The sequence below is a fragment of the Geospiza fortis genome, unplaced genomic scaffold (assembly GCF_000277835.1).
Source record: "Geospiza fortis unplaced genomic scaffold, GeoFor_1.0 scaffold72, whole genome shotgun sequence".
In the NCBI taxonomy this organism is placed as follows: Eukaryota; Metazoa; Chordata; class Aves; order Passeriformes; family Thraupidae; genus Geospiza; species Geospiza fortis.
Window position 1 is genome coordinate 863678 of NW_005054338.1, and position 15862 is coordinate 879539.

Below are 15862 nucleotides of genomic sequence, written 5' to 3' on the forward strand. Positions count from 1 at the left end.
ATTATAGGAGCTCGAGTAGCCGTTCTGCACAAGGGAGGACAAGTCTTTTTGAGTGGTCCTGTGAGAATATAACTTGTTCTTCCTGTCTAACCAGAGCAGGATGAAAAGACAGAAACATCAAAATATCCCAGTCCCTGATGAATCTCTGTCACTGGTTATACCAGACAGATATGGACTTTTTTTATTTTGCAGTAATAATAAAATGTGCTGGGATTGCAGAAGGCTTACAGCTGCTGCTGTCTCACGAACAACTTTGGGCTCCTTTGAAGCAGTTCATCACCACACCAGAGGAGGTTCCTCCTCCCCTGCGCTGCTGCATTCCTGTCACAATGTTCTACAAAGACTGTGTCTCTCTCTCCTTCCTCTGAGCTGCACGGGGACATTAGCATGAAAACGAGGACTTTGTTCCTTAAGTGTTCATCCATTCCTCCAGCTTATCCTCCCACCTGAAGTCCTCATCTGTGCCTTCAATGAGTTTCCCTGGAAATTGGTTTGATGAGGCTGCTTAAGTGCAATCCACTTACGTATTATATGCAATAATCTCTCCGTAATTATAGACCTCCCTTTATTATTATGACATCTTTTAACACTTTTGAAGTTCCCTCAGTCTCATAATTCAGCTTCATTGACCAGAAAACAAAGAAATCCACCAGCTGCAGAGTTAAAATCATGATGCTGTTGGCTTTAATCTCTCTTTAATGATTAAAATATAAATTAGCACTTGTACTCGTTACTTCCCAAGCAGCTTTCTCTTCTGGATTTCTTTCATCCTCTGCTCACAACTGCCACCTGCCTTGTACCAGGGAGGAGATTCCTTCCCAGGGTTTGGCAAGAATAAGGCTCAGGGGCCTTAACAGCAAAAAAATCATAGTGCAGGGGAGGAGTTGAGCAAGTACAGAAGAGTAGGTCAAGGCTGTGGACATCTCTGCTACAAGGACACTCCTTTAGTACATCCATTTTTAGCTGGGGTGTCCCTTGAGGTAAGAAGTTTCTGAAACCTCTTTGGGGCAGTGCTGAAGTTTTTAGCCAAAACTGGATGCATGGCACACACCACTTGTGCTAAATTTCCTTGCAAATCCTCTGGCAGGGCTCAAGGTTGTTTTGGTTTTATAGAAGTGTTCTCTAAGTGAAAATCTCCTTTATTTCTAATGCAGTGAACTGTGTAAACACATGCTGCTTGTCCACAGTTAGTTGTTGCCCGAGATCCTACACCAGGAGCAGATTTTCTGTTCATAGCTGCATCTCCATCTCAGCCAAGAGCAGCTCTGGAGGAAAGGATGTGTTATCTTCTAATGGGATATTTCAAACATCAGGGTTTGGTACACAGCTCTTAAGGCTGTGTGTCAAAGAGTTTTAGTGTTATATACACAGCTCTGGGTAAAAAGAGTGATTTGCTGAGCTGTGAGAAAGACTGAAGTAATGGAAAAATCATGCAGCACATCTGATTTAATTGTGTCCCTTATGGGATACCTAAATGATGTGCAAAGGGATGATCCTAATTAAGAAAGGCTCAACCTGTTGGTTAAATCTTAAACAATTTCTGTTCTTCCTTATTATCTGAGCTGCTTTCTACATTTCCTAAATGTACAAGATGAAATTTAAAGCTTAAATCAGGGAAAGATATACTGTGTCTGGATTTTGTGTATTCATGATATTTTCCACAAACTTTGAACATGATATGGTTTGGTCCATGGCCAATTCTTAAAACAAAGCCCTTTTTATTATTATTATTTTTTAAAAAAGAAGTTTATCTTCTATGCTATTGCTCAGGCTATATGAATTAGACATGTGAAGCTGTGGCTCCATTGAAAACAGATTTTTTTTTCTCCAATAAATGCTGAGGAAGCAGTTTTGTTCTCTGCCAGAATGAGATAGTTATAACATCTCTGAAAATAATCTTCCTAATTCTGACAATACTATGAAAATCCTGGTTTGTTTTACTGCTCATAAAAACTGGCTGTACATAATTTGTGATGTCTTAAAAGGATATCCAGGGCTCTATTTATCTTTCACTTCAATAAGCAGAGAATTGGAAAAGAACAACAGAAAGAAGCAACAGATGTGCTTGGGTATTTGAGCATAACCCCATTTAGGAAGACTCAATGTGGTTTATTGAAATTTCAGTCCCATAAAGCCAAGCACATGTGACTTTGTGGGGAACCCCAAATTTGTCTGATGCAACAGGAACATCATTCAAAGTGGCACAGCCCTGTGCCTGGCAGCAAAATGATCTGTCAAAGGCAAGCAAAAAATACAAGGAGTAGGTGGAGGCAGAAGGACCCTGAGCAAAAACCACAGAACTGTAGGATTGTGCTTGGAGTTCCACACCACTGACAAAGGCTCAGCTCCATTTTATTTGCACCCTCCCATCACTTATTCACATTGATATTCCTCTGTGCTTAGCAGTCCTCCCCAGTAACAAAATTTGGGGTCTGAAGCAGAAAGTAATGTTGCCATGATCCCCCCTACTGCTATTCCTGCTCTCAGCCCACCCTCCCCGAAAGGGAGTTCAAGCCACAAGAAAAATTGTTCTGCAAGAGCAGCACACCTGCTTAGTTCTACTTGGAGGATGCTTTTCCTTTCTTTTCTTTTCTTGAGGCACTGCAGGTATTGTTTCAGACAGTGGGATGTTGGAGCACTTCCCAGCAACATCTAAAAATATTGAATTGCCAAGAGTGGTGGTGCCTTTGAAGGAAACAAGTGGAAATGGGTTTGGCCATTGCCAAGGGTTTCAGCAACATTTGGTCAGGTGTGGATTCTTGTATTCCAGACAGCTTTTGTGTAGATGTTTCAAATAAGTCATCATAAAAACCCCTAAACATCCCCCCCCCAATAAACAAAAGAAAAGCTAACCAAACAAAAAAATCAAATTGAAGAGTAAATGCAGAGACCTCCTTGTATGCAGGCTCATATTTCAGTTTAAATAAATTTTATTTCACACTTTATGTTCTTTTATTTTCAATGTTAATTTTTCTTTGTCCTTTAAATAGTTTATTTGTCTGTAAATACTAAATAAGAGGGATGCTGCATGCTGCCAGGTGGGACAGTTTCACAGTTACTTGAGTCAAATATAGCATTTTTGTACTGCATTTACTGAGAATAAATGAGGTGTCACTGAGGTTTGTGTTCTACATGTTTAGTAAAAGCTACATAATGCAAATAGGGAAGTCTCTAAGAAAAGGTAAATAAATAAGATATTATTATTTGAAAATACCAGGGCATGTTTTGAATTTGAAGCTTAACTTGAATGGCTTTCAGTGTGTTATGAAATTGCTGGTTACATGGGCTGTTTAATAACTTAATTCAGTTAATTCACTGAATAGTGAGCAATTGGTGAATAACTTCTGTGTTCAGTCAGTTTTCCACAGTAAAATGAGGATACAGCAGAGGAAATTAAGCACTGACAGCAGGTGGGTGGATATCATTCCCTCAATTCAACATTGACTCCTACATAGAAAGGGATGTTCCCATCTAACTCCAAAAATTAAAATGTTCCCATTCAGCTCTAATCAGTTTTGACAAGTGTCTGTAAACCTTTTTTCTTCTACAGAAGTATGGAGGAGAGAATTTTTAAACAACTGACAGCCAATCTTTTGAATCTGAAAGGAACTATCAAGTGGGTGTTCTTGTTGGGTGTGAATGTGTGATTTATACCTAAAATATTAATCAACACACACAAGCTTGTGCAAGATGAAGGGACTTCTCAAAGCATTTTGTGGAGATTTCTTTTCTAACAAGAAATTAATTTACCATTCTGCATTTTTTCCAGCTGCCTGTAGTAAGTGATTTATAAGAAAGGATTGTTAAGGTTTGATTTAAAGCAAAGCCAGGTGATGAAATAAATTCACTTTATAACAGATATTTCTGTTAGTATTGAGGAGAACTCTGCAATAACAGGTCTCCATGCCCACCTAGGTCTGTTAGAACCTGCTTAAAGACTCTCAAGCAAAATCCCAGGCTCTGATTCCCTTTTGTGTTCTGCCTTCCCAGCCATGCAAGAGGGAAAATTAGGTACAAGAGGGAGCAGGTGGTGCAGGATTCAGCAGCAAATTAACCATAAACTTGTGGAGAACAATTGTAGGTAGAAGCAATTAATTCCATATATTGAAGAAGGCTATTCTTTGCACTAATCTGCTCAGGTCTCACTATGAATAAGAAAAGAAGGATGATGGGCAGATATTTGTAATGCCATGAAAAAAACCACCTGGTTTACAATTTAAATTGTCTTGTGATAAAGGCTAAAGCCATCTAAATTCCAGCTTTAGGAAAGCATTAACTATTCCTCCTTAGAAAGTATATTAATGTTAATAATATATAAAGTATATCCCTTGTTAGAGGTCTTGGGGACTGGCTCTGGATTTGATTATCAATTCAAAGCTAGATCACATCCATGATCTTTTTATTTTTCATTTTTTTTACTCTTTGAGCTCTGGAACTAAATTGAGTGAAATAAGGATTCCTAGTATTTATTTCACTAACTTTTATGTCCAGCATAATGGTTATAGCAGTTGTTAAATCAGATAGGGAAACAGGGAGGCTTTAGAGCATAATTTTCTCTGTTATGTCATTTAAATAAGGACCAGTTTTGCTGTCTGTTTATTATGGGAGCAGAGAGGTGAAGTTTTTATTCACATACAGGATTGGTAGAATCCTTTTTTGTCAGTGCTGTGTCCTCACCAGAGCTCACCTCAGTTTTCTGAAGCAGGCTGGAAGCAAAGGAGTCCCCTTACAACACTAAAAAAAATCACCCTTGTGATGAATAAGCAGTGGTGAAATGTGCGTTTTTTGGAGTATTTTAGAACAAGTTTGGGTCTCCTTCCCCTGAGAGAACAGGGGAAGGAGAGCAGCTCCTAATTCAATTGTGAGTTTATGGACTGTGAGCAGAAACTGCTGCATGGAACGGTGTGCTGTGTATTCCAGAGGGGTGGGATTACTCAGAGATCATTTTCAGTCCTCGAGGCTCTTAAAAATCAGTGGAAGTTGAAGACTTTGTGTAACGAGGGAGCATTTCGCCCAAGAGTGACTGAGAGGGGAGTGAGGTCATGGGGCTCACCAAAAGGCCACGAGACAAAAACTCCAAATCATTATGGAGAAACGAGTGTTTGCTTGCCCCAACTGTTTATGTGGAAATCCTTTGCCTTGGATCAAATATTTCTCTTGGAACCACTCGACCCCCAGAGGCAGCCTCCAAGAAATAAGGTTGGAAGGATTACATCCACTTGGCCTGCCAAAGCTGCTTGAGTCAGACGTTTGGGTTTGTCACTCCCCTCTCATATAAAGTCTGGGATGCTCACTGGGGTTTGCTGGCCAGACTGGGGAGGTTGGTGGTGCTGAGCTCCCTTTTCTGGCTGCTCTGGAGGGGATCTGGTGCTCAGGGTATGAGTACAACAGGCTCCAGCTCCCAGACAATGAGCTGGAACCCCAGAGGCAGCTGGAAGGAAAATGGATAATGTCTCTGGAAGATGCTGATGTTGAATGACGGAATATGCAATAACTTTGTAGACCAAACCCAACAGGGAAAAAAAGATGAAATTAATAATTTCAAGCTTTGCTGGGCCACTCTAGTTCCCACCAGTGTTTTATCTTGGTTTTTGCTTTTTACTACCTCATGCAATATAATACAATAAGCTTTTCTTTTTTCACTACCTCATGCAATATAATACAATAAGCTTTTCCACCAGGGTTACCTGTTTTGTCCAAACAATATCCCAGGTGTTACCAAAAAAAGGAGTAACAACATAATAATCCAGAAAAATTTGAAAGTACTAAATATGAATCAAAATTGAATTGTTACCCATTTGGTATACTGGATATTTTTTTATCTCTTACATCAGATTGTCTTGTGGTGTTTTCCACACTCTTCAAAGTTCTTGCTGTGCTTAGCCTGTCTCAAGGAAGGTGTTTTTCTAATTGAAAAGGCTTTTGTGAAATATAGAACTCAGTTGCAGTTTTGATTGTTTTTGAAGAGAAATATATTCATTTAGCCCAGACTTTTTGGAAAACAACTGATGTAAATTTTCATAGGTGGCCCAGCTAACCCCAGCACTGGCCAGACTGGTATTTCAAAATCATCCATGATATTTAAGCACTAGATTATTTGATGTCCTGGAAAATGTTGATACTTCTTTTCTTGCCTTTCTCTGAATGTTTTAGACTGCATTTGAGTATGAAAGCTGAAGTTGTAATGTTTTCAAAAAGCCTTATTCTAATCTTTGCCCACCAGAAAGGGGGAAGCTTTCAAATAACATTGGACATGGAAGCATTGTTAGCCAGGGTGATGGGTGGCAAAGCAGCTGCCACAACTTGTCTAATTAAAAGGCATTTTCTGAGCTCTCATACAGGACCTCCCAGAGCTGAGTGCAGTGGCAGCATGGCGCAGGGCAGGGATAAATCCCTCCTGTTTATGTCTGGCCATTAAACCTGAGCCTAAGCTTATGTGCAGCATGAGATTTACCTCATTTCCTCTTCTGAGAGGATACAGTTGTGGAGATTTGCATGGTTGTTTCTTAAGCTTTAGCCTTGATGTGGGTGGTTTGTAGGGTCAGCTGAGGCCCTCACCTGAATGGCACTGTGTGGGTTCTGTCCCTTCTCTGCACAAGAGAGAAGCCCCTGACAATTTAGGGAGTGAGGAGGAGCCAAGGCTATGGCAGTGATTTGTGCAGCTCAGCATCCACTTTCACTCCTTCCTTCTCCCATCTACTGTAATAGCAACTTATTGCTACCTATGTAGGGCATTAGCTTCAATTATCAAATTAGTTATCAAAGTAATGCAATTCAGCTAAAGTGGGAGCTGAGACAGCCCTCACTGCCACTCTAATGCTGTAAAATTCCAAGCTCACTGCCAGCTGCCTGGCAAATCAGACCAGCAGGTCCACACCAGCCTGGTGCTAATTTTGCACATATGCAGGAGGGTGTTCATGCACAGAAACCGCACAGCTCTGCCCAGAACCACCCAGAGAGGCTGAGACAGTGGAGCCTCAGCATTGTAATAGCTCTGTGTGCTGTTAGACCTCAGCACGTTGTTATACCCAGGAGAAGGCAGCTTTAATTTTCATATTGAATAGCAATGCTCGAAGCTCAACATATTGCTTTGAATCAAAGCAGCCCAAACTTGAAAGCATTTATAAAGTGGAAACAGGTGTAGTCAGCTGTTTAAATACTTTGCAAGTTGTTTGACACATTACCACAGTAGTTTGATTCACATTTGAAAGTTAGGCATTTGCATAAGCAGAGTGAGATCATAAATCATTTTGGACAGCGTATTATTATTGTGTTAGTTCCTGGGGATTGATGGAAACAAGTAGCTGGAACAAAGCAATGCAAGCCTGTTCTGAACATATATATACATGTTTATGATTAGCATTAAAGCAAAGAAAGTAATAGAAAATAATTTCTCATAAATAATAAAAATCAGATGAGGTTTTTTTTTTAATTCAGCTGCATTATTTTTGTGCCTCCTTTTAGTAAGATTGGAGTTGCTGAGTGGAAGTAGCTCAAATGACTGTTTAAATAAAATGTCAATCAGGCACCTAAATTCCATGTAAAAGAGAGCTCAGGCATTGTATTTGCAGGATTGAATTCCAGATGCTTCAGAGCACTCCAGATCATGTGCTATCTGCTGTTCTTTCTTGTCTTCTGAATAATTGTTGCATGCCACGACCCATGATCTTTGTTTCCCTAGAAATTCATACTACTCCATATTTTATGACATGTTGCAAAATGGATGAAAATATTAATCTTCTAAAAAAGAAGCTAATTTAATAGAGGAAGAAGGGAGAGAGCCAGGCTTTTTGTTACACTTGTTTGATGAATGTTCCATATTTCATCCTCATGCGCTGGAGCCAAGAGAGAGTAACTTGTCTCTTTGCATAAACATATGGTGGCTTTGTTTGGAGGCAGATTTGTGACAGCAGAGAGTGAGTGACTTCCCAGGCTCTGACAGTTGTCATATTCCTGGGTAGCAGAGCTGCCAAAGAGCATGAATATTAACACAGCAATTCAAATTCCCTGTAACATCAGAGCACTGGATTCACAAACTGCTTCTCCTAAGTTGAGTGTCAGTACATTTGTGAGCTCAGGGAAGGGGCTCTGATCGTTTGTTTGGGGCTTTTTGCTTGTTATTTTTACAGTTTTTGGAAGTCTTTATTTTGGAGCCAACATATACAATAGAAACTGATTGCCTTTGATCCAAAGTAGTCAAAGATACTGGATTTCAGCAACTGCAGTCTCTTTCTGGGGAGTAGATCTCTTTGTGTTGTTTGTTGATGGGAAGTGAGTGACTGGTGTATCTCCTCAATAGACAATAAATATGGGACACTGTGAAATGGAGAGCAAAAGGAACATTATCTCTGTCTTTCCCTTGACAAAGGCCATCTGACAGATCCACTCTTGCTTCCTGAAAGTAGGAACGAAAGGGAAAATAGTGAAGAAAACAGTCATGAACAACGAGCTCATACTAAGGATTTTATGGAGAAGGCAGAATGTAGATAAGACACTAAAAAGACCATGGCATGCTGCGCTGAGACACATTTATTCAAACACATTAAAGGAAAACCAGAATGTTTTGTTATTAAACAATTTGTGTTTTGTAGCCAATAAAACAATCAGGCAATTGAGGTCAGATCTAAAGAAAGCCTACTCCTGCATTTCTTGAAAGCCATCAAAAATCTTCAAAATAAAACCACCATCGGGATCAGAAAGGCTTTATTATACTGTAAAGGAAGAGGGGAAAGGGCACAGGGATAAAAATTTGTCTTTCAGTGCTCAGTTGAGTTCCCTGCTTGGCATTGGAGGTGCCAAGAGCCACCAGCCAGAGAGACACAGCAACTCAAACTTGATTATTACTCTCAAACTTGCTAGTTAGATTTCAAAATAGATGATTTCCCAGAAAAGTGGAGAGTAAAACAATGAAAGCCAATTCAACAGCCAACTCTTATATGTGTTAACTGTTTGTAAGTGTTATTTGCTGAAATTTTGATGCTGCCTACTCCAAATCCCATTTTTTTCCACAAGGCTTTACATCCATAATTGGATGTGAGGGGCAAAATTCTCTGCTTCTAACCTCCATGCATCAAATCTTATTTAAATGCAAATAGTAACCTTAAATTCTCTCTCCCAATTTAGTTTTGCAACCTGAGAACACCAAAAGTCTTGCTGAAGTGATTTTTTCTATCAGTCTGACATTTGTAGAACCAGATCCAAATCAACTGTGTAATAAACAATAAACTGAGCATTTTTGTGTAATATAAATATCATTGAACATATAAATTAGCAAGCTGGTAGAGAAGCCAATGTGATAGCAAAAGATGGCAAAAAGCTCTGTTGTCATATTTCAGATTATTTTGCTCCCAATGTGATGAGGTTATTATAACCCAAAGCTGACAATGAAGCTGTCCAAGCAAAGCACAAAAAGATCATGTTTTGTGTTATATAAATATGTAGATGCTGAGTCAAAAGTAGAAGGAGCAGTCAGTGACAAAGTTCTAATTTCTGGATGTACTTCAACAAACTCTTCAAGTCCTCGATGTATTTAGAGAGCAGCCAACTGTTAATACCTAAATTTACAGGGGAAAAGTGCCCTGTGGAAAACAAAACAAAAATATAATTCTTATTTTTGATACAGCAAGCCACTTAAGAATGTGTTCCATCTCATAATCTGGTTAGCAAAGTGTTGAGGCATTTATTTCAGTGTTCCCTATAGTGCTACTTAAAAATTAATTCAACAAGCTGTTGAGCAATCTTGCTTCATCCACTAAAACACTCAAGCATGAGAAAAATAAAATTCTGTTACAGATCTTTATCATCCCAGTCATTTTTCCCAGCCTATTTTTATGCATAAATTTGCTCATTGCTTGGCATCAGAGGATGGACTTGCTTTTGTATTAATTGCAAACTTTATCCTGAAACATGGAGTGAAATGATCACAAAGAATCACATGTGCATGAGGAATAGCAGCAGAAGTAATTAAGTTTTTATTTCAGGTAAAAATTTGGACTGATATTCAGACTGACATGAGAGCAGTTCTGCAGGCCATAGCTTTCTTCTTAATACAACCATGTAAAGAATACTGCTCTTGTTTGTTGAGTTTTTGCTTTTCCTATAGCCCATATTTTTGATCTATTATCCATTTCTTCTGATGAGGATTTGGGGTTGAATACAGGGACATATACTAAATTATGGGACTAGAGTGCTTTGGATAGCTCTGGATACCTCCAAATTTTCCTGTCACTAAACAAAAGTGACATTTCTGAATGGAAATTCACTTCATCTTATCAGGATGTTTTGGAGGCCAACTACATAAATAGGATCAAAAAAGGATTAGGCAAGCTCCCAAAGGAGTCATGAGCTATTAAACACAACCAGGTCATTGAGAGGATTTCCTAATCTGCTCTTCGAGGATGAGCTAAGGAACACTACATTTGCTTTGATTATTCAATATTTCCTTTAAATACTCACTGTTGATTGTTGTGACAGACAAGATGAGTTTCTGTGTTGCATCTCTTCTCCTGATACATTCTGATGCCTTCAAAGGAAAACCTGGTAGATCTCACCAATGGAAAAGCAATTTATTTTCTTTCCACTTGTGATTTTGGAGAAATAATTTGCCAGAGGTAAGAGGATGGAGAAGTTCCCTTGAAGAATCCAGAGAAGACAGAAATGTTCTCTAGAGCATGTTCTGATGCTGTTCTTCTCATCCAAAACATTTTACTTAAAATTTTGCATCTACTACTTTCGATTTGCTCAGCCAGTTCCCCCAACTGGCTGCTCCAATAGAGTTATACCTCCACAGGTGATACCTGAAAAGGGTAATTTTCATTTCAGTTTGTTATTTTTCTGGAGGAAACTGTCCTGTACTTGATTATAGGCAAATATATTCCCTATTTTAATTAATGATTTCCCAAATAATTGAAGAAAATAGAGATCCAGGAATAAATAAGAAAGACTGGCTTAGGTGTTTCTTCCTCTTTGCCAATGGTCAAATGTGTTTATGATCTTGGGGCCACAGATAAGTCCCAAGAAGTATTATTGATGATTGTGAATTTCACATTAGAAAATAACTTTTAGTTTTCCTTCTGCAGCCACAGCCAGACAAATACAGTCATTAATCTCTTATTTTGAGCATTGATAAAAATTACCTTTTTTTCTCTACAAATCTATTTCATAGTGAAAAAAATAGAAATAGATTCAGCTGAAACCTTACAGTTTTTCATTTACAGTATTGATACTGGCAGTCTGTGATTTGATTCAGGTTGCATGTGTTGACTGACCCTTACACAGACAGTAATTACAATTACTGGGCAGTAACTCCCTGGCAATTATTTCCTGTGCTGTGTGAGCTGAGTTGCGCTATCTGAGACAGAATACCCACAGAATTTCTAGGGAAGGTTCTGCTTTCCACAACATCCATCAGGCATTTCATGGGCATGAAGAGGAACGCTGATTTGAGAGGTTGTAGGCACTCTGCACTGGGAGTTTAAACACTCAGGGATCTGGTGGAAAAAATAGCTCTTTAAACATCTTAAATTTGATTGACCCTCTACAAAGGACTGTCTTGCTATCACAAAAGTTATCCACAGCTCTTTGAGGGCCAGAGGAGGAGAAGGTTGGTCTCTCTAAAGCAATGCTTGTAATCATCTCCAGTTTTTAGGAAGAGTTTTCCCTGCTCCTTTGAGAAGTTCAATTATGTGAAGATTACAGAAGTAGCTGTTGGATTTATTCTCAAGTGTCTTTGATAATAATTCAAGGAGGAATGAGTGAAAAAATAATTTGAAGTCTGACATTAATCTTTGAATTTGTAGAAGAGCAGTAGTTAGAAAATTCCCTACTGGTTTATTTTCCCAGTTCAATTCAGAATAGTTTTGAACAGGAGGTTATTCAGCACAGAGTTAGTACTTCTTTTCTGTACAGCTGGCATAAAATATTGCTGTCAAGAGTCAATTTGGGTTGGTAAATATTTTTCTCCTGCAGTCTTCAGTATGTTTTTAAATTCAACAGAGCAGGCTGAAAAGCTGAATCTTGGAAAAAGAACTATTCCATGGACTTTGATTAACATCACTTGGTTGATGGATCAAAACCAGAATCTGAAATCAAACTTTTTTTTCTTTAATACAGTGAAGCTAAGAGTTAAGTCTGTTTATAATGTTTTTTGACTTTAAAATGAGAATGTTATATTCCATCTGTGTTTGCTAAAAGCCTTATGAAAGAAACTCAGTTTACAAAAATTTTATTCAGATCAAGATCATCAAATTCCATCTGTATGGCCTGATCTCATCAGAATTATCCTATTTTAGGTTACTATCTATGTGACAATAGCATTCAGATCTAGTGCTGAGCCTGACCCAAAACCAACCTATATCCTTAGGCAATCTTGGATCGTGAGCATTGAATCTTTCCTAACTGCAAATTGTATTTCTTCCTTTAATTTCTAGAATTTCCCAAGTTATCAATTACACAAAGCCAAGTGTTCAATGTTGGAAAAGCCCAGTAGATTTGGATTTTAATTTCTCTTAGCTCTTTATAATTGTTCAGAGATAGTGCATGTGATTTACAGATGCTTAAAAATCCCAAGGAACTCTCAGGATACTGGGAATCACTCCTCCACAGTTTGCATGAAAGGCAAGGTGAGCACAAGGCTGAAACAAATCTGTGCTTCACTCTGACCAAGGCAAGCAGCAACAGCTCAGGATAATACAAGAAGCGTGTTTTTCTCTGCTTTTCCAGATTAGATGAGTCTGTGTGTACGAGCTGGGACGAAGAGGTTCCTTTAGTTCAGCTGCTTTTAATGTTAAGCAGTTGCCATACCGTGGTGTGCAGCAATGGGGAAAGCCAGATTTGTATTTCCAATTACAAAATAAGAGGCAAAAGGGCAGGCACACACAAAGCCTGGCTAGGACACACAGCAGAATATCACATGCCTTGCTCTTAAACCCTTGTTCCTAACGACGGTTCCCATCAGAACCAAGATCTCTTTGAAGACTTGGAAAATTTCCTGTTAGGTTTGATGAAAAACAGAGCTTTGCATGAATTATTTTCACAAGCGGAGAACAGGGCAGGAGTCAAATTATTGGGCTCCTCTGGGGATGCTGAGACAATTGGGTTGCTGGATTCAGAGTGTCCTGAAGGGTGTGGGGAGGGCTCAGGCTGATTTTGTTGATGCCACTGTCCTGTCCCTGTGGAGTTTTTGGCTTTTCCCTCTGGAGGGTAAGTGAAGGGGACAGTAATAAATCTCAGTATGTTTGCTACTTGATATTTGAGCATGAAAATGTAAACAGAAAGGCGGAGTTACTGTTACCTATGTCTTGGCAAAATGTTTGAACTCCGCTGAGTTCATACAGAGGGTGCAAATGCCTGTGGTGCCCTTTTTGTACCTTCAGCCTTTGGATCAGGACTCTTTTAGAATTGGGAAGGTGTTCTTGGCACAGGAAAGGAGGCACAAGGTCACTGCCTTGTACCTGTGTGGTTAAATGGAAACCAAGGCTGCTCACTGTCTTTCAGAATGCTCTGCCTTAATATTTTTCCATGTTTTCTGGTTTTAATTACTCCCCCTTTGGGATGCACAGGCTGCTTAGCACAAGTGGTTTCCATTAGAAGGCGTTTTACCAGGAGTGCCCACACAGGTGCTTTTTAATAACAGATAAGGGATCTTTGCAGAGAACCCTGCAGACCTTCAAACTTGCCAGAGCATTATGGCAACAAATACTGGGAACCTAAATAAAAGCTTTAGTCACATTAGGGGGAAAAGCAGGGATTTATTCTGGAGTCTTGAGCAAAGTTCAGATGTTCATTTCCATGCTTTTACTGGGGGTAGAAGAGTCAGGTTTGCTTTTTACCTAGAGTTTGCTTTTTACCTAGTGCTTTCTACCAGGTTTGCTTTTTACCTACTGCTTGCAATTGCTTGTATACAAGTAACCAGCAATATTTGCACAATCCTTTCTGTATGTATTTATAAATATTATTTTCATGGTGAAATGACACAGAATAGCCTCTGATCTGCCCATGCTAAGTAACATTCTACTTGACTAATAGTCCTACTGAACTGTGAGGGAAAAAGTTGATTCAATACTAAGGTTTTGGAATCTGACCATAAATAAATGGTGACTTTTTTTTTATTGCTTCCAATTTCTTATCTCTGAAGTTTCCTGGGGTAGATTCAAGATGTCCAGAATTAAGATCACTGTTCCTCAGTGTAAATTAAAAGCAAAATTAATTATGTCTGAATTTATTTCCCACAACTTTAATGCTTTCAAGATGGTTTGCTCCACCTCACCCTGAGCTTCACCAAAGTCAGTGGAATCAGGCCAGTGGTAAATATTGTCTAAGATTCCAAGAGGGAAACTTCCTGCACAGAAGATGACTGCTGCAGTTTTTAATTTAAGCTGCAGTTTTTCAAGACAGGGAGATATTTAGAGAACATCTGGGAATATTTTATAAACCCTAGTATTCTCCCAATGAAAATGTAAAGCTTGTCTTATGTTATATCCAAAATTTCATCTTAATTAGGGTTTGCATTCCCTACATGCAGCTATATTTTATGTTTGTTTTGACATCAGAGACATGCCATTAATTAAATGCCAGGAAAAGTAAAGGTGGTGGAGAAAGAGAGTGACATAAAATATGTACATATGAAAATATGTATATGTATGTGTGTGCATGTGAAGCTAAATAGTTTATTTTGCTCTAAGAGTCAGCATCAAGGTCATTCCTGAGATTTTATTTCTTCTTAAGCTTCACTGGGGAAAAAATACCTTGGGAGTTTAATGGAAGGGCAGATGAGATGAACTGATGAGAACTGATGGGGTTTTTTTACTCAGCCCCTGGTAACCAACTTTTCAGTTTTTATTCTGAAGGTGCACTCTGATCACTCCTTCTGTTTGTAGTATAAAGGCCTACTGGGATGTCTTCATGCTTGTTTGGTTTGAGGGGGGGTTGTTTTTGCAGTTTCTATTTATTTATTTATTATTAGCTTCAGTTATCCTTAACCCAACTGTCAGAAACATAAGAACAAGATGCTGCAGCCATGACTTGAGCTCTTGTTGTGGTTTTAGATGAGTGTGGCCTGAAGCTCACAGACACAGCCCCTCCAAGCTTCTCAGCTACAGCTAAATCTGAGTTACAAGCCAGGAATGGGAGCAATAATTGGCTCTTTTCAACCATCCATTGAGTATGGTTTTTAATATTGAAGTGACAGGACACAGTCACCAACTCTGCAAATGTTTATCAGATTCTTAGGGATGTCTTCACTTCCTAACAGAAAATGCTGGCTGTGCACTGAAGCCCATGTGGAAATTGTGTGTGTTAGTTTTGAAGGCTCCTCTGGATCCCTCCTGTCCTGCAAGGACCACAGAGAGGGAATCAAACTCATTTCCAGAGTCCTGGGCCAGAAGACTGGAGTCCACTGGAGTTTCTCACACTTTTTCTTGTATGGCTTCTTGTTTATCCTTTTATTGCCAATATATTGGCCCAAGTAATGCCCCAAAGTGTGAAGAGTACTATTTTCCATGTCCTCTGGCATTACAGACTCCTCTGACAGCAAATCTACTCCTCCTCCCCAATAGGTACTTGTTTCCTTATACCAGCTTGCAGATTAGAGGGAGCAATAGTTCCCCTTTGGAGAGGGAAAACAGTGTCCCACTTGTCCAGCCATGTTCTCATCTGCTGAGTTATTCAATACTCCACACATTAATTTTATGCCATTAATCACTGAATCTGGATGACATACAGATTTTTAAGGTAGGGAAAACATCCTGCCAGAATCAAGCCACAGGGTTTTTATAGAAGTTTTTTGTTTTTGTGGGGTTTTTTGCCTGTGTCTGTATCCTGAGAAGGGAGACAGGCAAGTTCACTGCAGTATTTCAAATAATCT